Source organism: Myodes glareolus, chromosome 22 (assembly GCF_982192425.1).
Source record: "Myodes glareolus chromosome 22, mMyoGla1.1, whole genome shotgun sequence".
Taxonomy (NCBI): Eukaryota; Metazoa; Chordata; class Mammalia; order Rodentia; family Cricetidae; genus Myodes; species Myodes glareolus.
The window spans coordinates 55,100,670-55,126,726 of record NC_142047.1 but is presented as its reverse complement, the minus strand read 5'-3'; the positions used below and the strand labels follow the sequence as shown (position 1 = coordinate 55,126,726).

The window sequence follows — 26,057 nt, the reverse complement described above, 5'->3', positions numbered from 1 at the left end:
TGCTGTATGTCTCACAGTATGTCAGTACAGGTCCTGGGGGCACAGCCAATGATACATCAGTATGCCCACCCCAGAAAGGGCTTGGAGAGCAAACCATCTGACTCCAAGACATCATCACGGGGCTCCATCGTTCCTTCCCGTCACTAAGGAACGATGCTGGGATTTTCATCATCCAACTACCCATGCCCCCACTTTTCCGATGCATTCCCGAAGCCTTGGTGGCTGGCTGTGGTACAAGGCTGCCCAATCTTTCACCTCACACAGCAAACCACTGGGGCAGGGGCCTCCCCTGGCTACCCTGAAGAAACAGAAACAGCAGCAAATGTTAGACCAGACCCCACTGTCTGGTCCAAATCTGACCACACCCCCTGCTGACTGCATGACCTTTCACAGCTCTTCAAGTTCCCCGTGCCCAGTTTCCTCCTCAGTAAAGGGTGGGGGTACAGGAGGGCCCCTTGTGGAAGGTTTCTGTCAGTATCGGTGTGAACAGTTTAGAACAGGGTCGGAAACACGTGAGCGTGATAAAAACGTTAGTTGCAGGCCTGGGGAGAGGGTTCGGCTGTGCAAGCATGAGAACCCGAGTTCAAGCCCCAGAACCCCGGTAAAAGTTGTCAGGCGTGGTGGTACACGCTTGAAATCCTGGTGCTGAGGAGGCAGAGAAACGAAGATTCGTGAAGTTCACTGGCCAGCCAGAGTAGTCAAAGTGATGAGCCACCAAGGGTATGGAATACAAGAGGGAACACAGGGAGCCCCAGAAGAACAGCTGTCCTCCCATCCCCTGTAAAACTGGCAAGAGATTTGTTGAAAAGCTGGGAATCCAGGTTACAGAGAACACTGAGCTCTGGATGCCGTGGCCACAGAAAATGCTGACAATGTCACATCCTGAGCAAGGAGCCCGGGGAAACTATATAATCTTTGGGGTTAAAAGACTTCCAATAATTTTGTAACCCAAATACTATCACCTAAGTAGCTCTCATGTTGTTCAAAGGTCAGCGCTAAATAGAGAATAACTTTCCAAATGCCTTGTGTGGTCTTATCTGTATTGTCCTCCTGGGGTCCTGAGGCCATAAGCCCCAGTCGCTCTAGCCAGGGCCGTGTAATCCTGGAGAGCCACAGGCCTACTGCCCACAGGTTAAGGACAGAAAAGAGAAGTGTCTACCTGGCTAGGGACATGACTTTATGATAACACATCTGCCTATCATGTAAGAGGCCCTGGATTCTAGCTCTGTTAGCAGCCACACACACACACACACACATACACACACACACACACACGTCAAACACAATGGGACACAAGATAGACCTCACTCCTGCCGCTAACTACAGGTTCATATGTCCCATCTCCTGTGGAGGTGACCACAAGCATTTATTCTAATGCTCAGGTACTAGACGGTAAAGGATTGAACAGAGACACTGACATTCAGGCCTGGAAGGAACTTCTGGAATGAGCTAGAAGGAGCAGAAGAAACCTCTGCAGGGTCCAGATCAGGTTGCTAGGAAGAATTCTAGCCTTCCACAACCAAAGTGTGCAAACCCCACCCACCACGCTCCCTCACATACACATGATTTTATTTTTCTTCCTTTTATTTATTTTTTTTTTATCTTTTTGTTTCTGCTTTTGTTTGTTTCACTTTTTTTTTCCCTCGGAGTCTTTGAGGTCCTCTGGGAGCACTAATCAGTTCTCACTCACATATCCTTCCTGAAACATGACCTCATGGGTTTGTTCCGGCCGCAGCTGAGGAAGGGCTGCCTTATGGCTCAGCTGGAGAAGGTCACACTTCCTCCTCACTGAGCACAGTCAGCTCTGGAAGGAGGCTCAGCCAGACAGGAAGGAAAGCAAGGCAACACCAGGGTACGGCCCAAAGTGAGGGCGCCGTAGGGTGGCCAGGAAACAGATGTGATGGCCCTGCTGTAGAAAAGACAGGGATGACTTCATTCTGCCCCACTGACCTAGGAATAGCTGAGCCAAGAGAGAGACCTGGAGCAGCCTCCCACTCCAGAAGAGACAGAGGATTCTGGGGAGCAAAGCACAGAACCTCATCTCCTCTCCCAGCACAAACCATCCAGTACAGAACCTCACCTCCCCCACCCAGCCCCATGGCTCTAAGAGGGAAGGGAAGGGTCAGACAAGTGCTTGAAACCAATCTAGACGTCAAAGGGCCTCTCCGAATGGCCCAACGAGTCCCTGAAAAGCCTGGTTGGGAGAATGTTGGGAGAAGGAGTTGGGCAATCGGGGGAGGAGGCAGGTTCTCAAGAAGGCCACTTAAAATCCAAGAACTAACACTTCACCCAGAGAGCCTCAAACAGCGGATCGCTGCTCAGTCCAGATGAATCCGAGAGCAGCGGGAGGCTGTGTCTGTGTGACTGAAGCAACAGCAGATGCTTTAAACCGGCCACAGAGCTAAAGAGAACACTGGGTACACGAAACAGAGTTGGTCACAGTTCCTGGCCTGAAGGAGCTCTGCTCCCGGCGGGAAGCACAGCTGACTGTCTTCCTCTCCACCTATTCTGGGTCTGTGGCCACACAGAAAAGCCTTTACCTGACTACAGAATTTAAAACCAATAATGAGGGGCTGGAGAGACGGCTCAGTGGTTAAGAGCACTGACTGCTCTTCCAGAGGTCCTGAGTTCAATTCCCAGCAACCACATGGTGGCTCACAACCATCTATAATGAGACATGGCGCCCCCTTCTGGCAGGTGGGCACACATGGAAGAAATGCTGTACACATAATAAAATAATAAATAAATCTTTAAAAAAAAAAAAAACAATTATTTCTTCCTCAATTGCCCTGAGAAAGGGAACTTCAGCTTGTGCCCAAGTTTCTCGTTGTCCTGGGATGAGTGCAGTGTCCACGCTACCTCAACACAAACCCCTGGGATTGGAGCAGAGGGAGATGCTGAGCTTGATGGACAGTGGGGATGGACACACGTGCACTGACTGTCCCGTCAGACACGGATGAGGCTCACTGGACTTTTGGGAAAAGGGGCCGCATATTAAGGCCATGATGGGTCATTCAGTGAGAACCTCAAAGTGACAAGGGAGACTGAGGCCTTGTTTAGAAGCCTGCTCTTCCCACCTTGCTACCAGTATAGCACGAAGCCGATAGACAGATGGCTGAGCAGTGAAGAAGGCACGCTGCAGGCCTGGGGAGATGGCTCAATGGTTAAAAGCACTGGATGTTCTTCCAGAGGACCCGTGTTCAATTCCTAGCACCCACACAGTAGCTCACGATTGTCTGTAACTCTAGCCCCAGAGGATCCAATGTCCTCTTCTTGACTCTGGGACTCATTGGCACACAACCCCACACACACCACACATATGCATATTATTTAAAAAATAATAAAGATAAATAATATTATAGCACAGAAACACTACAGATAAAATAGCCAACCTTTCTGTCATTGCCATACCTGCAAACGAGCACATATGCACATCCTCACGTGAGCACCAGGGAGGGGAACTGTGAAGGCCGCTCTTGGTTGTCAACTTGACTGTACCCGGAATTAACCAAAACCCACACCTGTGAACACAGCTGTGAAGGGTTTTTCTAAATGGGCCACCTCCAGTGGCTCTTTGCCTGCTTGCCCTCCTCACACTGCCAGTTCATTCCTACAGGCAATTAGAGCCCATTTCTTCTGGATTCCGACACACGCTGAAGGCCATCTGTAAGACACCCAGCCTTGTGAACTGAACAACTGTGGAATTCTTAGACTTTCCACTGAGAGACAGCCAGCGTTGGACTGGTCATTCTAATACAGCCTGTTTAATATAGAGAGAATCATTCTATCCGTTCTATTTCTCTAGAGAACCCTGCCTGATATAGTAACCACAGGAAATTTCTAGAATGGAGATAGAAATGAGACTGTCACACTCTCCTCTCTTTGTTCCTAAAAATGTCCACCAAAATATCTAAGAGTAAAATCTAGTTCATCGTTACTCACTAACTCCCAACAGGATAGTTTGAAAAATATGAGCTTGGAATTTTGCCTTTCCTATTTCTCTCTGAGGCTTCAATTCTCCAGGATATTTTCAATACTTTTTATTATGCTAACATATACACACAAAATTGACCGTTCTTACCATGTGTGAGTCTGAGTTCATTGGCATTGGGGACATTCACAGTGGTGTCCAGCCATCATTCCCATCCATCTGCAGGACTTTTAAAACATCCTCCCAGACTGAAACATTGACCCCACCAAAGCCTGGCACCCTCCTGCCCCTCTCCCAGACTTCAGTGAACACCATTCTCCTTTCTGTCCGTACAATTTTATTGACTCATCAGCCAGAGCAAAAGCCTGTTCTAGAGCTGGAAGTCCATCTGGAAGCCCATTTTCCCCGACATGAGGCTCCTCCAGGGAAATTCCAGTCCCGATACTCTAACAGCTGAGGAGACAGGCACAAGAGTCTCTTCAGAGCATCTCTGCTCCTCCAGGACAGTTACTAGAGTGCCCCATGAAGGGATCTCATGGAGTCTTGGTCCCTGCCTTCCCCTATGCAAGAGCTTCCCAACTCGGATCTACCTTTCTGGGTCTGGCTTCCTGCCCTTTTCAGACTTGGAGCGCTGGCTGAAGCAAGTGGCAGTCAAGGGTTATAAGTACACCATGGGTGTCAGCTCGTGGTCCCTTAAAAGAGCCATGTCCATCTTGAAGGTTCTGCAAGACTGACTGGCTAGAGCCTCATGACTGTGGAGAGTTGGAATGTTACTGGTCCATAGCCAAAATTATCCTGGGTTATCATTAGTCCCCTTAATAATAATGCTTGATCTAATATCCTCTCTTATCAGGTAAAACCTTTTTAATGCATTAACTTAGAATATCATTAGCTTCCACCACACCCAAAGCTAAGACGTCATCAGACAGCATTTGAGACCTACAGCAGAAACCTCCCAGGCTTATCTGCAGTCCCCACCCCCTTTTCTGATCAACATCTTGATGTATAATATTTTTTTTGTTGGAGAGTTTTATGACTATAAAAATGACGTAACCTCTTCCACAGCAGAACACCTCCTGCGTGGCAACTCGAACCCGTGTTCCCTGGCCACGGTCACGCACGTCGAGTTCAGAATAAACTCTTTTACTCCTTTCGGAGTGAGCGCTGTGTTTTGCATCAACACAGGCGCACTCCAAGATTTACCAGGCAGCCTCTCTCTGCTGAGCTATTAATTCTCATAAATGGTTGTCTTTTTCTGTGCATGTAAAGTGCTACTCAGGAAATCCAGCCTCCATCTGAACCCCCTCAAGAATGCTGCGGGCTACAGATGGGTGTCTCTAATGAATCTTTTAACTGCTGCCCTAATGAAATATGGATGAACCAGAAGGAGCCCTCTCTGTTGCTCTTATCTCAAAACAACTCAGCAACTTGGGTTTCTGGCCATATGCTTGTGCAGCAAAGAGGAGCACGTTCCTGAATCCAACATAACAAAGGGGTTTTTGCACGAGTCATCTGCAAAGTTCTTAGCTTCCTTTCTAATGCCACGCTTTCGGCAGGAGCTCATTTCCAGGGCTCTCTAAATGCCCCACTTTGTGTGCCAACTTGGAGATGCGTTTATTAACAAATTGATTCCAAATTATCCGCGTGGCACATGGAAAGTCTTCCCTGGAGACTGGAGCGCCCTTCAAGCAAGCCCCCACTTTGTACTTCATTTTCATAATACTCAGAACGTTAAGCCCACATCAAAGACTTATGCCGATTGTAATGCCTGACCCAAAAGATGACATGACGACCGTCTCGCACAGTCCAAAGAGTGTGTGTGCACGTGCATGTGTGTGTATATGTGTATTGCGTGTGCATGCGTGTGTGTGTGCGTGCATGCGTGTGTGTGCATGCATATATACATGCATGCATGTGCGTGAATGTGTGTGTGTGAATGTGTGTGTGTGAGTGTGTGTGTGAGTGTGTGTGTGTGTGTGTGTGTGTGGTGAGGAGGCTCGATGATTTTTTTCCCCCGTGCCAGCTCTGGATCCTGGTACAGGTGCATGAGGACAGTGGAAGGAATCAGAACCGCATGACGTCAGGCCAAGGGGACATCTGTACAGGCCTGGGTTGTAGCAGCTTGCCTCGCGTGGGAGCTGTAGCTGCCATCTGAGATGAGACGTAATACGGTTAATTGTCTTTTACAACTATGAGAACACAGTCCAAAAATGGAGTTAGTTGTGCAAGAAGAATTCTGAATGCTTGTAAGAAAAATGCAAGCAAACAAGACAGACCTTGTGACCTCAGGCTCTTCGAAGCACGGAATTGTTCTTAGAATGTATTTGTGTGCTCCTTCCAGGTGTAGCAGACAGGAACGCGTTCACTTCAGCTTTGTTATTTGCACGACTCTAAGGAAAAGTATGTTTAGGCCATGCGCAGCTTGTCCATGTGACTGGACACATCTTAACCCTCAGAGTTTGGCCTGGTGCTCTGGATAAAGTTGACTATTGCATGAGACTTTAATCTGCCTCGTTTTAGGCCCTGCTCTCCCAGGTTCGCAGTGCCAACTACAGTGGTCAACATACAACCTCTTGATTCTTCTGGAGAACCTCTCTGGTGCTGAGCCATCAAGATGGCTCAGTGAGCAAAGGGGCTTGCTGCCAAGTCTGACACCCTGAGTTCGATCCCTGGGACCCACCTAGAGAGACCTGACTCTAACAGGCCTGCCATGACATGTTCGGGCACGCACACAAATAAATGTAGCAACAAATGTTTTTACCTTCTCTAGTCTTGCTGATATTGAAACCCCACGTGTGCCTTGACATCTGCACGCTGTTAGTGTTTCTCTCACTGTGTTGACTCTGCGCAGCTGAGCACAGAACTCGGGGTCTCGTGTATGCCGGGCAAACACTCTATCACTGAACTATGCGTACAGGCCCCTTTCATCTTCAGTAAATTTTGAGACAAGTTCTCATACATGGTTCAAGCTGAACTTGCTCTGTGGCCCGGACAAGCCTTGAACTTATAATCCTCCTGCCTCAGCCTCCCAAGGAGCTGGGATAACTACCCGTCAATGCTTAGCTTCCACGTTCTTCCACATGTTGAGAACATACTCACTAAGCAGAATGGCTCCACTCTGTCTGATCTGAACACCATCAGCTTTTGGAGATGACAATACTGAGGCAGGGGGCTGACTTCAGTTAACCTGCTCCTCAACAATGAAGAGTTTGTTTCAATGGATAAATACCTATGGAAAGCGGCAGCAGGGGTACTACTCAAGGTATTCAAAGAGTGAATTCCTCAAGAACTCATTTACATTTAAACCAAGCACATTAGTTGCTAGGAAATCTTGGTTCTCCTTGTCTTTATGATGGGATCTTGTAGAAAGCAGTAAATTTTACACAGAGTAGGTGTGTGAGGATGCCTCGGTGTCTGAACATCTGAAGAGGGCCTTGGATACAACCGTCTGTTTCCACACTGTAGAAAGCACAAACATCTCCGTCCAGCTCTTCCCGCAAGCTTCGGTACCCACGGCAGCGCAGTTTATGACGGTTAAATTATTCAAATGAGATGCCAGTGTCTCTTGCAGTCACTGTCATCAGACAGATATTACATAAACTCTCAGATCAGGGCCATCTGCCAGAGTGGGCTCAGAGCCAGAGCTGCTGGCTGCTCCCCGAGGGCTGGGATTCAGAATGTGTCGGTGGCTTGCAAGCAGACATCACATCCAGGTGCAGACCTGAACGACGCCAGGTGACCTGGCAGGTTGGAAATCAAAGGGACAAGAGCCTGAGCAGTGGGAGGCTATGCTGGCCAGGGCAGGGGTCAGTGGGACGGGAGGAGAAGCGGTATCCAATGGGCACACACTGTTTCGCTCTGTGGCATCTGGTTCACTTGTGGGGAATGTTCCCAAACATTGACTCTCCATGAGGACAAAACGCTGAGCACCCTAGACTTCCAGAAGTCAGAGCAATGTCATCCAGAGTTCTAAGGTCAAATTGGCTTTATACTAACCCTGACCCCTCACAAAGGCACCCCTTCTCCCAGCCTTCACTTACTCGTCTGCGGAAGGCTAATTCGACTGATTTTCTTGGGAGAGAATTAGAAAGATGTGGGGATCATGAGTTCGTCTTCCCCAGCGATCCACTTGTCCACGCTGCCCTTCCCAGTGGAGATGATTTTACTCATGTCTCCACGGTGCAGACAGTTCTCCACCTGCTGGGCTGACTCTTGTCACCTTCCTGTGGCTCCTGAGGCACAAACCACAAATTCATCCTCTTTGAACTTCCTGTGTCCAGCTCCATGCTGGCCAGCGGGCTCTGTGGGCCCTTTGTCCTCAGACAATGGTGGTTTTCTAATTTGAGATCCTCCTCCAGTCTGCCTTCCGGAGGCCTCTCTAGGCACCTCTGATCCCAGCTGGAGCCCTGGTGGGGCAGAGGGGGCATTCTAAAGAGAGACGTGCATGTCCTGACTCCTCGCTGTGGACAACACAGGCCTCTGATGGGAACGGAGACAATGGAGGCCACCTGAGATCCAGCCAGCTCTCCCACTCTGTGCCATGGCCATGTGTGCTCAGATACACATACATGTGCATATGGAAGTCAGAGTCACTCTGTGCCACATGTGTGCTCAGATACACATACATGTGCATATGGAAGTCAGAGTCACTCTGTGCCACATGTGTGTTCAGATACACATACATGTGCATATCGAAGTCAGAGTCACTCTGTGCCACATGTGTGCTCAGATACACATACACATGCATATGGAAGTCAGAGTCACTCTGTGCCACATGTGTGCTCAGATACACATACACGTGCATATGGAAGTCAGAGTCACTCTGTGCCACATGTGTGCTCAGATACACATACATGTGCATATGGAAGTCAGAGTCACTCTGTGCCACATGTGTGCTCAGATACACATACACGTGCATATGGAAGTCAGAGAGCCTTGGCTGCTGTTCCTCGGGTGCTGACCATCTAGTTCATTTTAAACACCTGTCGTTGACCTGGAACTTGACAAACAGGCTGGGCTTGCTGGCCAGCGAGCCCCAGGGATCCTCTCTTCGCCTCCCGAGGACTGGGGTTACAGGCACAAACCACCATGCACACCTTTTTTATATGTGGGTTTTAGGGAATAACTCAAGTCCCTGTGCCGGCACTCTGCCCACTACGCTATCTCCCCAGCCCCAATCATATTCTTCGCAGAGTCCACACGGGCTGTGCAGCCCACCAAGGTTCTCAGCTCCTCGTTATCAGCAGCATCTTTTAAAGAAAGATTTCTGTTCCTATCCTACAACTGGAACCCTCTAATCGGCTTTGTTTTAAATCCACCAATTTGGAGATTATGCTCGCGGGCACATTTTCAATTACCCAGCTTATCTTGGGAGAGAACCAGAAAGGATTAAACCTTTCCAGCCTCCAAGAGAGCCCCTGGTGACAGCGGAGGGGACGTGTGGGTGGGAACAGGGACTGGGTGGACACAGAAGGACTTGAGGATGCTATACCTTCCCTAGGCCCATGGCTCATCTCAGGGTTGGTTCCGGCAGGTTCGTCTTGTCAGGCTCTGTCAGTGTCTGCACAGGTTTGCTGAGCTGTGCTCCTCCACAGGTGCTCTGTTCCTGGCCACAGAGCAGTGAAGCTGCCTTCCTCACGGGGCTCAGCACTGGGATGGGGCTTCTGTGGACCAACAGTCTCCAGCGCACCTCAGTCTCTGAGGCCACAGGGGCAGGCTACACACAGCCTGGTCACCAGGCATGCAGAAGATCAGTGGTTCCCATGTGCCCCAGCTTTTCTTCATGTTTAGATGGGACAGTCCAAGGAGAGACACACTGGGAACTGCCAAGTGCTGTGGGAATGAGAAGTTCCACAGGTGCACCCAAAGGCTTCTGGAGCAAATACTACCACAGAAATAAGCCAGTTACTGCCTGCATCACTCAGCCCCTAGTATCACAGTCATATATATATGATCTGGGGGAAGGGGTATATATGTATATATGTGTGTGTGTATACATACATATATATATATATATTTCTGTATATGTAGAAATCCATGTATGCACCTATTAAGCAATAAACATGATCTACATTCTTAACATGTCGCTTGGTCCACCTCAAAAACTATTGGGGTGAAAGCCATGGCCACCCTGGATTTAAATCAAGATCACAGCAGCCTGTTGCAGTTCAGACACTGTCCTGAGTTACAGATGGCTGGACCGTGGAAGGACAGTGAACCCTAATCAACTCGGCCCTGCATGCAACAGTCCCTGTCCTGAGACACAAGGAGCCTGGAGTCAATCCTCGCTCCCATGGCTGGCGCTGGGCCGCTAAGGAGTCTGGGTAGCCTATTATTACATTTGCAGAGTCTCAGATGGTCCTCAGGGGCTGGGCCACTACATGGAATGGTAGCTGAGTGTATAGACTAGTCCAGCCCCTCACAGTTAGCAGATTGCCAAAACTAGAAAAACCTGAAGCCAGGTGTTGGAGCACATATCTGCAATCGCAACTGCTCCATGGGCTGAGGCAGGAGGATTGCAAATTTGAAGCAGGCCAGGATTACATTGTAAGGTAGAGAAGGAGATAAAAGGAAGGGGGGGATGGGAGCAGAAAGGAGGGGAAAACATAGCTGTCCATCCTAGGCAGGAGAACCAGTGAAAATGTTCATCTCCAGAGCTCTTGACAGTTGGTGATGCATAGTTTTTGGTCCTGTGCCATTTAAACATGAAAAAAGCTGAGGTGCAGAGGCAAAGGGGGGGCAGCAGTAGGGTCTCTGAATAGAACCCTCAGAGTTTGAAAACAGTTCAAGCCCACTGAGTTTCAAACTAAGGCTCCTTGTGAACTGTCCATTCCTAGCAAATCGTCTTTCTAGGTCAGGAGCATCAGTCACAATCTGACAGCCACACAGAACTGATAATGTGGGGACGAGGAAGAAACTTCTGGAGAAGTGACCAGACCAAGCTGAGCTAAGCATGGTACAGTAGGGGCCGAACCAGTGTGTTTCTCACCTGCCAGGGTAGCATGGCCAAGATGGTTGGAGGCAGAAATCATGAGTTACTACACACATCATTACTGGAACAGACTCACGTTCACATCTGTGAACACAGGACCCTCACTCAGGTGATTGATGGTTAATCCTCGAATCAGCTTGACTGGATTCATACCCATTGAGGCCCACCTTGAATGCCCACGAGAGTGCTTCCAGGTAGGACTGACTGTGGGACGGTGGCTCAACCTGAATGTGGGCAGCAGCAACTCATGGGCCAGAGCCTGGGCTGAACAAAAGGGCAAAGAGGAGAAACCGAGCTGAGCATGGACATTCCCTTCCCTTCCTGATCTGTCCAGATGTGACCATGTGACCTCCCACTTCTGCAGCCACAGTCAAGAGCTGCTCCCACTGCCTGGTCCTCCCCATCCTGACAGACTGTGCTCTTCGGCTATGAGCCAAAATAAACCCACCCTCCTTAAGCTGCCCCTTGTGAACCTGGCCACGGCCACAAGAAAAGTAACTACCACAGGGATTGGGGAGCAGGAAAACTGGCGAGATGGTGAAAGACCAGAGCGAGATTCTGCTCACTATATACCAGGCCAGAAAAAAAGCCGTGCTTAAAACAGACAGAGAACAGACCAGAGCAAGAAAGACAGACAGACAGAAGAGCCCTTTATCTAGAGCAATGGGATTAGACCATAGTGAAGGCGGGACAGAATCAGCCAGCTTGAATTCTTAGCCTTTGTCTCTAATGAAGAAAGTGATCCTTGGGTTGAAAGGGAGCTTGGTAACTCAGCTTAGTAGACACTGAAGCCCAAGAAGTAAAAAGATAGGGATAGAAAACCTGTCACTTCAAAGGAGTCTATGTCCCCAAACAAGGGCATGTGGGGTAGACACCGAGCCGGAGAACTGGGAGAAGGTTCTCACAGAGACAGTCGAGAACTATCACACACTAGCCTTTCCCACAAAGTAAGCCTCAAAATGCTTAGTTAAAACAAACCAGAGGAACAGCCCAGGCTGTGCCTGGGAGTAGCCCAAGGCTACCAAGAGCTTGAAAGGCCAATGAAACACAGTAGGTGCAGCTGGCAGCCTATCAATCAAACACCATCCTGAGTGGGAGCCACCCAGATCAGCCTTTGATTGATGCAGAGTTAAAGTCGGCTGTAAGGATCTGAGGACTTAGTCTCCCTTGGCGGCCAGGGAAGACGGAGTGCAGTATTTGCACCCGTGGCTCATATCATTCTGGGCAGAGTGTAGTTTTCATGTCCACTGCAAAGAAAGCCACAAGAGCCAATACTGGGACAGCCTATTCTTTGTTCTCGTTTGGTCAGCCATCTGCCGTACTCCCAAGGTGCGTGTCTTGCCTTTACTGTCCTTTTCTGGAAGCCTCCTCATCTGCTCCTGTCTTCCACCTGATTCTTTGTCTGGGAAGATGCCCTAGGGGAGGCATCCCAAACCTTACGCCACCTCACCAGGGACCACAGTGACTCTTCAGGCCTCCAGTAATAAGCAAATCATGAGTCATCATAAATAGAACTCACAACCACAAGCATGCACATACACACTGGCAGGCTCCGAGAAATCAGGGACATCAAGACTGAGAACCGATGAGCAGAAATGGGGACAGCTGTAGGTGGTGCACAGCTGTGGCTGATGCACAGCTGCAGTCTCAGCAGGTGGGAAGCTGAGGCAGGAGGTTTTCAGTGAGTTCAAGGCCAGCCTGGGCTACAGAATAAAGCCCTGTCTCAAAAGAAACAAACAGAACCTGGGAGATGACTGAGCCAATAAAGTGTGTGCCACACAAGCGTGGGGACCTGAGTTCAGATCCCCAATACCACAGAGAGAGAGAGAGAGACAAATACAGAGACAGACAGACAGACAGAGCATACTGAACACAGTGGTGTGTGCCTTCCTTCCTTAAATTGCTTTGCCAAGTGTGCATGCACATCTCTCTGAGGCAGGTCATCAAAGCTGGGCATTTCACTCCTTAAGGTGGGTCACAGGAACTAAAAATACATTATAACCTTCCTTCTCCTGCCTCTGTGTCGTAGAGACGGCGATAAGAACATTCTCTGACCTCTTACCTGGTTATAGGTCACAAGACCCTCATTTCAGAAGGGTCCTGCCCCAAACTCAGTAGGAATACTGCACAGAGAAGCCAGGCAGAGACTGGCAGACAGCCTCACTGAGAGCCCTAGCCTGTCTACGAGCACTGGTCTAACTCTGTGTGCGTGGTCACACTGTGTGTGTGTGTGTGTGTGTGTGTGTGTGTGTGCGCGCGCACGCGCGTGTGTATGTTTGATATGTGTGTGAGCACATATGTGTACATATGCATATGAATGTTTAAGGCATGAATGCCTTCTTTGGTTTGCCACCTTATATACCTGGGCAGAAGCCCTCACTGAATGCAGAGCTTGCCAATTCAGGTAGTTTGGGTAGCCAGTTTGCCCTGGGGATTCCCACTGCTGCCTCCCTAATGCTGGGATCACAGGGGATTACAGGGAGATTGTTATCCCTGCTCAAAATTTAGGCGGATTCTGGGGAACTGAACTGTGGTCAAAAGCAAGTGCTTTCCCCAGTGAGCTGTCTCCCCACCCCAACTCCATCGCCTCTATACACGGTGTATGCTTCTGCCATTTTGTGAAATGAAGTCTCTCTAGAAGGACAGCTGGATATGCAGAGGTTTCTAGACAGTGGCCCTCTGAGCGAGCAAGAAAGGTCCACACTCCTCACACATCTCTCTCTGGGCACGAATTCTTTCCATTACCATTATAAATGAGTAAATGGAAGTGATGTCTCTCAGAATCCTGGGGGCCACTGATGCAAATTACTTGACCCCAGTGAAGGGATTTGGGAAGCCCTAATTTATAGATGGTGAGTCAATACACAGATACAACACCTAGGGCAGCAATTGGCATCTGAGGAGGCAGAGAGTTGGAGACAAAGACCTCAGCTTGTGGATGGGACACCATATCCAGGTGGAGAGGACCAGAGCTGAAATTGAAACTGGATGACTTGTGCTTGTAATCTCAGCACTTGGAAGGCTGAGGCAAGGGGATCACCACAACATTGAGGCCAGCCTGGGCTATGTAGAAGGGGATCCAAGCCATCTGGACTGCAGAGTGAAAATTTGTTAAGAAAAAGTAAACAACATTGACTCAGAGCTTTTCAGCTGCCATTTGCCACACACGTGACTGCTTGCTTGCTGATGAGGTGGGACATCTCACACCTTTGGGGGCTCAGAAGTTATCTTCATTATGAAGAGTCAGTGGGAAGCATATCCCTGTCTATAAGGCTGCTGTGCTAGGTGACATCATCTGCGTGGCTTGGGCAGGACAGGTCATTAAGCTTTCTTTACCTTTGGGTGCTACAACCACCACAGGCTTTCTTCTTGGCTCCTGTGGGGAGGGATGTCCTAACACCAGACAGAGACCAAGGTCATGGTCAAAGGAAAGATGGACCTCTTTGGAACGTTATGATAAAGCATTCAGGCTAACAATGGTGAAAGGTACAGCACGGGGCAGATAACAGTCATATAATACCAGTGACAGCATGAGGTGAGATTCCCCTCTATATGCTGTGAACATCACTGGTTAATAAAGGAACTGCTTTGGGCCTATAGCAGAGCTATAAGGGAACAGAGCTAGGTGGGGAAAACTAAACTGAATGCTGGGAGAAAGGAAGCAAAAATCAGGAGAAGCCATGTAGCCCCGCCAGCACCAGACGGAACTTTAGCAGGTAAGCCACAGCCACATGGCGATGATATACAGATTAATAGAAGTGGGTTAAATCAAGATATAAGTGTTAGTCAATAAGAAGCTAGAGCTAATGGGCCAAGCAGTGATTTAAATAATATAGTTTTGGTGTGATTATTTCGAGGCTAAGCAGCCAGGAACTAACTAGCAGCCTCCTTACTACAAATTGGCATCCAATGTGGGTAGATGGTGTGAATAGGTATTTCCAGGCCGCACAATGCTCTGCATGGCATATCTAGCTATTACTCAGATAAAAAGGGTTTGTGTGCTGCATGCTCATTCTCAGAGTTAAAGTGCTGAGCACAGCTCCCACCTGGCAGTCCTAGAACTGGCAGTAATGGTACCTCCACCATTTTGAAAGTGGAGAGAGGCAGAGCCAGCATCTAGAGCTGCTGCAACCAAGCTGCTTACCATTTTAAAAAGCTCTTCAAGACAGTAAAGAATGACAGATACACAATAGAACAGATTCAGACATAAAAGACATCTAAATGGGTCACAGTGTTGGATAAATGTACGTAGACTTAGGAGAGAGAAGAAAAAGAGTACAGAGAGTCATAAAAAATGGTTTTTTTAAAAAAATAAAACAAAGTCTTTAAAGAGACAGAGTACAGACAGTCATAGATTGAAGGAATAAAGATAATAAAATAAATATTAAACTTGTAGAAAAAGTAATAGAGCAAAAACAGCGATGTAAAGATGGAAATTTCACAGAGTGTCTGGATTATGTATATTATTGTGTTATCTTTGAATTTTTTGACTACAGAGAGACATTTGATTCTGAGGACTGCTAAACTAAGCCAACATATATATATATAAAATATATATATATTTCAAAGATATCTTGACTTCAAAGTTTGAGTCTATGGATATGTTGCTTTGGAAAAGAGATTCTTCTTTTGTTTCCACAGAGGATGAGAACCTCTGGATTGCTTCCATACTAATATGGTTTGATGCACCAAGACTCCCTGAAATGTTGCCATAAACACCCCCAAAAAATTACTTTCCCTAATTGCTGACTGAGATGATACACCATGAAAGACCTGATTAACAGTGTTCCAATCAGCAAGAAGTAGTCTAGAGAACTACACCAAAATTCCCAAATATTGTTTATAAATGTTTCTTTATATTTAAAGGGGATATGCTATAAAGATTTGCATTGATATGGATCTTGGTTTATTGATACAAATTTAAGGTCAATTCTGTTCCATGCATATTTCTGCTCTTGATTAAGGTATTCTGTTTGTGCAGCTCATTTGAAAGTGTAATGTATAATTGGGAAATATAGGTTAATAATCAACTATAATAGTTAAGTGTGTCGTCATGTTAGGTTTTCTAGATATATAGAGATACATATTCAATTAGATAGGTATTCTTCAAATCTTTTAGAGACCTTCAGAATATGGCATTTAAAATGTTTTAAGAACTTAGATTTTCATGACAATGAGACACATTTGCTCCTGGCAGCACCAAGCTACTTCAAGAGGAAGATGGGTATCAAAGAGGCTCCTTATGGAGTTTGTTAACCATTTGGGCAAGAAACTGATCTGGCCTGGACTGATTGATGAACTGGATGTGCAGGATTCACAGAGAAATGACTGTTGGACTTGCTTAAAGGTGAGATGGTCTTTCGGGGTTACTGCTTCATAAAAGACTCTACTAGACATTCTGCAGGACACAGAAAAAAGTTACTGACAAACTGCCAATACAGTTGGAACTGTCTTTGAAATTTCCTGCTTCATGGAAAAGTCTGCTGGATACTATGGGCCTGTAGGCTGAAGATGGATGTCCCAATGGTACAGAACTTTAGGTGACTGTCCAGACAGCAAGAAGTCTCTGTCAATTATAGAGTTTTGGAAGTTGCTTACAATGCACTTCTTCCTTACTTAGGTGATATTATATCCTTCTGGAATCTTTGATAGAGTTGAAGAATAGATAGTTACAATTACAGTTTTCTTTAGTTATGATAAAAGATAGATATAAATATTGTAACTGTAATTCTTGCTTGATAACTTTGTTATATGTAATTTTACTATGTTAAAGTTAAAACCTTACTTTTCATTTAAACAGAAAAGGGGAGGTGATGTGGGATTTCCCCTCTGTATGCTGTGAATACTATTGGTTAATAAAAAAACTGGTTTGGCCCAATAAGGTAGACAGGTGGGGAAAACTAAACTGAATGCTGGGAGAAAGGATGCAGAGTGAGAGAGAAGCCATGGAGCCCCACCAGAGACAGATGTCAGAACTTTATCCCATAAGCTACAGCCATACGGCAATACACAGATTAATAGAAATGGATTAAATTAAGATGAAAGAGTTAGCCAATAAGAAGCTAGAACTAATGATCCAAGCAGCAATTTAATTAATACAGTTTCTGTGTGATTATTTCAGGAGTCTGGGCGGCCGGGAAATGAACAAGCAGACTCCTACAACATTTCTGCATGTGTATTGCAAATGTACATGAAAACATGTGGGTCCAGGTAAACCTGCATGTTTGACCTGTGTCCGTGTATGCACGTTCATATTACATGTGGCTACACACGCATGTGTGTATTCGCGCACATGAAAATTAGAGGCATCCATGTATTCCTAGGTCGTGTTCCGCTTTATTTACTGAAACAGGTTCTCTTGCTGAACCCCACTTTCACTCGTCTGGCCAGTCAGCTGTCCCCGGAGGTCATCTGTCTCCTTCTCCCCAGTGCTGGGTGGCAGACATGATGAGATTAGGGCATGAACTCTGAAATTCACCCTTGAGCATCAAGTGTGGCAAGTGCCTTGTCCACTGAACCATCTTCTCAGTCACACATGGTGCTGTGTACCAATCCACCTCAAGGAAGCTGCTGTTAGGTGAAAGAGAAATGTCTTTCTGAGGCTACTCTGTGGCCACTGTCTTCCATCCTAAGCAGCCCCGGAGTCTCCAGACTCCATGGGTTACAGACCTCCTAAGACAGTGAGTGAGAATAACCCTATTCCTTCTCCTTGGAGCCAGTTTCCTGCCTTAGCTTCTGGGAATTTAACCGTCAGGGGTTCACACCTGTGAGCAAAGCATGCTGGGAGGGCACCAAGGATAGGCAGCCCCTTCCTGGACCGCTCTGCTTCTCTCAGTTCCCTCTGCAACACGCTGGGTGTTGCTAAAAGATGCTAAACCAAACAGCAAGGCTAACAACTAGCTGAAGGTATCTCGGCTGACACTGACTGTCAGATTTCATTTGAGTGCTATGGAAAAGATTCCGTGCACTTTAATCAGATTAGCTCTAGAATTGGCCATCGTTCTTCGAGCATTCCATCTGTCTCTCCTTGTTAACCCAGTCTTGAAACCTTCCCCTGGGGAGACTGATGGAGTGCCGCTTTTTCTGTGTTCTTCCTCGCGGTACAAGGCACAAGTCACACAGCACAAGATGTCAGACATTCTACAAGACCCAAGCATGACTCATTGTCTTGGGCTTTAGGAGGGCATGACAAGCTCAGGGATTATAGGCAGTGATGACCTTGCACTGAGCAAACACAATGTTTAATACTGGTTCCAAAACAAGTCGTATCTTGGTTTGCTCTGAAGAGACTGGCATTCAGAAGAGGGAGGAGGGGTCTGCTGCCCCTCACCAACACAGACTCTTCTCTCTAGAAACTGAAGTTTTCATGTTTGGAATTCAAGGGAGGTATACCACTAGCACTTGCCCCATGACAATCTGAGGTCTGTAAACTTCCTTGGGGAAGTAAAATGGCACTTGCCATTCTCCTGGCACCCCGGCACCTCGGAATCTGGAGATTCCCAGACAGGCTTTCAGCAGAGGGCTTGCTGTTTCCTTCATCGAAGAAAGGGCATCTGCAGCTAGGCTTGGCATGGTTAGCCTGCAGCTGATAGCCTACCAAGAAGAGCCTTCAAGAGAAGACAGCCTGGAGGGAGATGGCTCTGTGTGGCCTTAGGTGACATTATGAAGCAGCTGTTCCCATTGCTGTGGCCAGAACCCTAACAAGAAACAACTTGAGAGGGGCCAGGTTTATTCTGGCCCAGGGTACAATCGTCCTGCTAGGAGTCTCTGGGGACAATCTACTTGCTTCTGGAGCCTCTTTGCCATGGTCCTTTCATCCTCAAAACCCACATTTTAGCATCTTATAATCCCTGTCCTTTCCTCTTGCCTCCTTCTTTCCTTTATAAACACCCACAATTTCTTCAGTAAACCAGGTGATCTGAGACATCCACCAACTGGCAGTCTTAAACCTAACCACGTCTACCCTTCAAGCCTCTTCAAGTCATGTGGGGGAACCTCTGCGCAGATGCCAGAAACTCGGACATAAACATCTTTGGGGCCATTATTCTACCTTGTGAAACTATCATTAGGTTCAAGGAAGGGGAAGGGAGGGGAGGGGAGGGGAGGGGGAAGGAGGGAAGAGGAGGGGAAGAAGAACATTAGGTTTAACTCAGACCGTAGGTAAGACGAAACTGAAGGATTGAAAGATCAGAGCTCTGGTTTTTCTTCTGTTGCTGTAATAAATCCCCTAACCAGAAGCAACCTAGAGGGAGAAAGGGTGTATTTCACATTTCAGCTCACAGGCCATCACTGAGGGAACTCAGGGCAGGAACTCCATCAGACACTTGAAGCAGAAAGCATGGCAGAAGGCGACTGCTTGCTAGGGGCTCACGGGCTCATGCTCAGCTGGTTTTCTTATAGAGCCCAGGCCAGCTGTCTAGGGAATGGTGCCTCCCACAGTAGGCTGGGCCCTCCTCCATCAACTAATGATCACATCAGTGTTATTCCTTTGGGTCTGGTTCCTTTAAGGGCAAGTCACGCCCACTCCCAGCCACTTCTGACCTCCTGGTCGCCATCTTAACCTCTTCTGTCCCCCGTCTCTCTGCGTGTGCACACGTGTCTCTCTCTGTCTCTATGTTCTTATGTCTCTATGTCTCTCTTTCTCTGTCTCTCTGCCTCTTCTTTAAGTAATAAATGTTTAGCTTTATGTATAGTCTTATGTTTATTTACTCCGCCATCCACCGCACCCGCCTGCCTGACTCACCCGGCCGCACTGAGGAACCAGCCTGCCACCCTGGAGATCTTGCAGGGACCCATAGCTGTCCTTGTCGGACTAGCGGCTGCTCTGCGAGCCTGCCGGGGCACCCCAACATCAACATTAAACAACAACAGTCAGTCTTCACCATGCATGCCGCAGGTCAGTCTGGGTTAGGCCGTCCCTCTATCGAGACTCCCTTCTCAGGTGACTCTGGACTGTGTCAAGAGGACAGCTAAACCAGGACAAGCAGAGAGCATCCGCGCAGGTGAAGCATGGCAGGAGCTTGCAGCAGCTGGGCGCATTGCATCCACAGCCAGGAAGCTGAGCAAGGTGCATTCTGGTGGCATGCAGCTCGATTTCTCCTATCTGAGCGATCTGGGTCCCCAGCCCATGGAATGGTGCTGTCCATGGGTAGGGTGAGTCTTCCCACAATTTCAGAACCTAAAGGTGCCTAGAGCCTGTCTCTTCCGTCATTCCGTCATAGATGCCACCAAGTCACTGTCTAGTATTAGCCATCCTTAAATCAGCCTCTGGAGCCCGGGAGACTCAGAGAAGCTAGCCGGGGCCAGCAGTCAGATGGCAGAAGTACACATGTAATGACCCAACAAGCTCCCCTAGCACACCCTCCGGAAGGCTAGGCCAGCTGAACTATCAACATCACCTTCCCCGTTCTGACACACCACTGCTGCTACTTAGGGACCACTGGTCAAACCCCAAAGGCTGCCCCTCAGGAGGGGGTGTCCCTGGGCTGAGGAATTAGAAAGCCAGTTCTTACGGGCATAGTCTCACACTGCAGGCCACTTGTCCTGTGTGACCATTGCTATATATTATCTCCTGCCATCCCCGTTCCAGGAAGCAAGCAAGCCACATTCAGCACAAGACTGAGGGAGAGAATCAAATGGCTCATCCCCACCCACGCAGCGAGGGAGTGATGGGGCTGGAGGAGACTTGGAATCCAGAAATCCCTCCTTAGTAGTCTGACTGAGTGCCTACTATGAAGCCGGCTTTGTGCAAAGGACATGGCCATCCCTGGAAGCACAAGCAAGCTAGGGCTCTTTCACTGCTAGGAGGACTTGGACAGAAAGTCCCCCGGACACCTGAAACGCCGCTGTTCCCTCTGGTTGTTTGTGTGCTAGCCGCTGCCTTCTGGGGAGGGGGAGGCACTCGATCTGAGGGACAAAGACCTTGCGTAGCTGCTCTGAAGCTGGCATTTCCTGTGGGTTTTCTGTGGCTGAGACAAAAAGCCCTTTAGCTATGGCCCCTGTGGGGTTGCAGGAAGCAAGCTGGCCTTCTCTGCACTGAGGGGCCTTTGACAATGCAGAAGGAGCATACTGAACATGGGCCAAGTAGACTGTCCTGTGACCAGTGTGACAGAAGTGTTAACAGTTCACATGCAACAGTTCCAAAAACGCACAGAGCGGTGGAGTTCTACAGAAGGCAAAGGCAGACCGGCTCCATGCCAGGGCTGGGCTGGGAGCATTTAGTAATGGTTTTATTAAGTACCTTCAAAGTGTACTTATTTTCCTCTTATAGCCTAAAGACTCAAAAAATTCTTGACAAGCTGATAGGCCTTCTTTAGAGTCAGGGCGCCCTCTGTAGGCACGAAGGTGTACTTGCAAGAATGTTCTGCCAAGAGAAGCCAATTGTCAGAGTCACAGGAAGACATCAAACACCACATCCTAGTAGAGGGCTTTACACAGACTCCATTGCACAGAGATGAAAGTTATTCAAAGTCCAAATCAAAATTAAACACAGGAGAACTCCAAAGACCTGCTGGTTCTGGGAGGTCCCTCACGTGCCCAGTGCAGACTGCACCTCACAGGTTCTGCAGGTATGTGTGACCATCGATCCCCATAGCAACCTGCACCATCACCACCTGCAATGGTGACTTGAAAAGCTGAGATGGCATACCACTAGCTGTTTGGTCAAAACTGAGACCCCAGCCCTCTAACACCCCTATATCCAAAGAATCTGGAATGTAATATTAAGTTGGGAGCATCATCCCAGCCCCTGGCCTGGGAGTTGCATTGGTCTGGACTCCAACTCCCAGCCTGCCAAGTGCTGATCCCTCTCTGGGAGAGAGTCAGGACCACTCCCACAGGGTATTTAGGCAGCTGACCAGAGAAGGAACACATGGTTTTTGCATGTGCTCTCCCTCTGTCTCTACCAACCATGCTCCAGGCCACCTGAGAGTTCAGCATTCATTAATTGTGGGCATTTTTGATTCAGTCTAATCTGGTTTGATTGGAGTTCTTTGCACCAGCAGAGAGGCTCAATTAGGAAATATTCCCAACATCTTGGAGGTCCCACTGAGATGGGTCTGTTTTTTCCCAGGGGCACAGTACTGCTGTGCTGGAAAACGCCCACCCCCCAAGCTCTCTACCAGACTAGATCGGCTTCAGATTCAGTGAGTTTCCTTTCTTTGGTCTATGCTTGTAGGGTCCTCAGGGTGACCCATTAGCTTTTTGGACTTTCGTTGAAGCCGTGGTCCACACCAGGGGCCTGATCCACGTGGCAAAAGCCCCGCTTTCACTGAGATGGGACTTGGGTGTGTGGAGATGTCCCCCTCTCATTTGTCATGCACCCCCATTTTGACTCTGTTCAGTGGACATATTACAACAGGCTTGTTCAGGGCTCTGTTCAGTGTTCTGTGTTCAGTGGATGTATTACAACAGGCTTGAGTTCCATTGGGCATAGACTTTTAAAATAGGTCTTTATAATTCCAAGCCGATTACTCAAACACCCTTGAATGGCCTTTTACAAAATATTCTTTTAAATTGGGGCTATCTAAGGCTCCATAACCCACAGCTTCTGGATGCACACTCTTGCCCCCTCCCTTCTGCCTCTCTTCTGCTGATTCATAGCCTGTGGTTCATTCTGCCCCCACTTCTGTTTCTCCATAGCCTTCAGGGCTCCGATGCCATGCCTGGAGGTGAGGCCGGCTCCCGTCCCATTCCAGATTCAGGGATCTAAACTCAACTCCCTTTCCATCGGCCAAGGACAACAGAGGCCATCATCCATCCCTTCCAAACTGCGCTGGGCCATCAGCTGACTGCTGTGCTTTGCTGATTTCTGCCGCCTACACTGGGTTCACTCTGTGCCCCTTCCCTCTCCTCTAGCAGTTTGCTGTTTGTCTCACAATGGATTCTTTTTTTTCCCCGTCTTTCCACTTTAAAACTGTATGTCTGTTTCATCCTTATGTTTCTGTTACCTCTTGCAGCATCTGCTAGTCTGGTCCTTAATGGGATCACCTCTGTGCTTTTCTGACTTTTGCTGCCTGCCTATGCCAAAGTTTTGGTCTGGTCAGCTGATAATGTGGCCACAGTATGTCTGTGTAACTTTATAAATGTTTCTGTGTGCATATGTGCTCACTTTAAGATTCTTTGACTTATTAAAGCATTCCTTTTAATCTTCTTACATTTACTAGCATTGGTAAACTGTAACTAATTGGATAAAATGTATATCTAAATTTAGCTTATATGCCCAGTTTAAATAACAGGTAACGGTACCTAGTTCTCAAATGCCTTTACAGATCTGAGGGTATGGCATTTTAACAAAAGAGCTGATGGAGGAGGGTTATCTGTCTATTGTGCTATTTTCATTGGTCAATAAAGAGACTGCCTTGGCCCCTTGATAGGACAGAAAATTAGGTAGGCGGAGTAAACAGAACAGAATGCTGGGAAGAGGGCAATGAGGCAGATGCCATGGAGCTAGCCACCAGGTCAGACATGCTGAATCTTTTCCAGTAAGCCACCAGCCCGTGGTGCTATACAGATTATTAGAAATGGGTTAATATCAAGATATGAGAGTTAGTCAGTAACTAACTCTCTAGAGATAATGGGCCAGGCAGTATTTAAACGAATACAACTTATGTGTTATTATTTCTGGGGCTAAGCTAGCCGTGCGGGAGCCGGGCAGGACGAAAAGCAGGCCTGCCCGCAGCCCCTCACAACAAAGAGCTTCTAACACAAACCTGCCAGCTTTAGCAGCGCCCTTTAGTTCCTCCAAGCAGACAGAAGATCTTCCGCCTCCAGGCCTTGTCTTTAGTTTGGCATAGCCATCCACACAGCAAAGAGTGGCCTTTCACCTCTTCAGCTTCCTGGATGCTTCTTCACCTGGGGAATCGATCGTCTCATCCTGCCGAGACAGGTAGACTAAATCTTCTCCCCACAGGAAGAAATCTTTGGGCCTCTTGTACTCAGCAGCTAATGACACTGCTTCTAAGACTGGTGTTCTCCAAGGGCCAAGGAGAGGATTTGGGATTGCCTGTGTAGCTAAAAAGCTGTCTCATTTTTGCTCATTTATCCCACCCAGATCTGTCTAATGGCATTTGACAATTTAAGGTACTATTAATTTATTACTTCATCCATGACATTTAATAAAGTTTTCTGCTAAAATACAGACAGGTATGCTTCTTTAACAGGCTTCATAGTCCAGGATTAACAGGTTTCAGGTGTACTCTCAGAGGGTCAACTAAAATGTTCATACCTTTTAACCTCAAGCAATGGACCCTTTTGCTATAACACCAAGGTGTAAATCTGTTCCAGTTCTCTTACAGGTTCTGGGACAAAGTTTTGCTACACTAACCCCAGACAGTTCCAAGCATATTTTACAGGTACTCCTGCTGCCTGAGTCAAGACTAACCCACAAAGTGTTCCCGAGACAACGCCAAAGACCTGCACCAGCTCCTGGGACTTCACCGATGGCACCAACTCTTCTGAATCAAGGACACCTGCCAACTAAAACCTGGTTTGATCTGCTATTGTGTCCCATCCCATGGCTAGTCCCATTTCATAGGGCCAATAATAACATTATCTTTTTCTCCCAGCCACCTGCCTTCTCATACTCCAGGATGACAGCAAACCAGATCCTGCTCCAGCTACACCTCTCCCTGAGTGTGAGCATGCCAACTCCCAGCTCTCCCCTCTCCCACATCACCCCATAACTTCAGGAAGTAGTGAGACTTGAGCCAATGTCCCTATATCCAAGGACTCTTGGATGTTTGGACAAAATTGAGACCCCAGCCCTCTAACACCCCTATATCCAAAGAATCTGGAATGTAATATTAAGTTGGGAGCGTCACTCCAGCCCTTGGCCTGGGAGTTGCATTGATCTGGACTCCAACTCCCAGCCTGCCAAGCGCTTACCCCTCCCCAGGAGAGGGTCAGGACCATTCCCACAGGCTATTTAGGCAGCTGCCCAGAGAAGAAACGTGTGGTTTCAGGTTTTGCATGTGATCTCCCTCTGTCTTCTCCCTGCCATGTTCCAGGCCACTCAAGAGCATGGCATTCACTAAATGTGGGCATTTTTGATTTGATCTAATCTGGTTTGATTGGAGTTCTTCACGCTGGTGGAGAGGCTTGGTTAGGAAATATTCTTATCATGCATCTACAGTAAAAACCTCCCCCTTAACCACACCATGGGGCAGTCATGTCCGTCAGTTTATACATTAGAAAGCACGGCATCAGGCCCAGCTCACACTCCAGCCTAGCAGGGCTGTAGGCTGCAAAACCAAACATCCAAGGACTTGGATGATGGTTGAGTAGCATGTGTCCTCAGCAGGACCTCTGTACTCTCTGTGATTCAGGAACTTTGATGTTTTGTGATAAATAATCACTTGATGGGATATGGGACAGGGTGCTAGATGCTGGCAGTTCAAGAGCTAGCTTGGGGTTCTCTGTGTCTCCTTCCTGTGCCCCACTGTCCCCATACTTCCCCCAGTAAAATCACAAGCATGTGCTTTTTCTCTTTGGCAACCCACAGCTCCTTTAGACATTGTTGCCACTTTGATTGATCCCAGCACTCAGGAGGCAGAGGCAGGCGTCTCTCTGTGAGTTTGAAGCCAGCCTGGTCTACAGAGTGAGTTCCAGGACAGCCAGGGATACATAGAGAAACTCTCTCCCAAAAAAAACATAACAAAACAAACAACAATAACAACAAAAAGGAACCTACATCTTGCCTGGCAGGGGTGGCGCATGCCTTTAATCTCAGCACTTGAGAGCCAAAGCAGGCAGACTTCTGTGAGTTCAAGGCCAGCCCTGTCTACAAAGCAAATTCAGGGCAACCAGGGCTGCATAGTGAGATCCTGTACAAAAAAAAAAAATAGTCAAAGTCCTTCTGGTTTCTTTCTTGGTTAGCTTGTTTGGCAGTGCTGCTAGGACCTAAGGCTCCATGTACACTGGGTAAATGCTCTGACACCGTGCTTTGTCCCATGCCCACTCTGTAGCAATGCCCACTTTCCTCTTTTGTAGAAAAAGGAGCCAGGGTTGCTGATCTCCACTGTCACAGCCCTCAGTGTTCAGACATCTGAGGAATCCTCAGAGATGGCAGCCGCTCCCTTCAGGAGCACACACTCTCACCTGCATCTTCCTGAGTTCAAACCCACCTAAGGACAAGAG

At 47.9% G+C, this 26,057-nt stretch overlaps 1 protein-coding gene across 2 annotated transcripts in view; it reads right to left on the bottom strand.

Annotated features, from left to right (window-relative positions):
* The window catches only part of Disc1 (DISC1 scaffold protein), a 199,491-nt gene that overhangs the window by 167,090 nt on the left and 6,344 nt on the right, over nucleotides 1-26,057 (bottom strand). Inside the window, exon 2 of one of the 2 annotated variants that reach the window (XM_087900603.1) lies at nucleotides 23,633-23,796. The exons of the other annotated variant lie outside the window; for it this stretch is intronic. The gene's annotated coding sequence lies outside the window, so the exon portion shown is untranslated. The remainder of the gene's footprint in view (nucleotides 1-23,632; nucleotides 23,797-26,057) is intronic. 2 annotated transcript variants of the gene reach the window in all.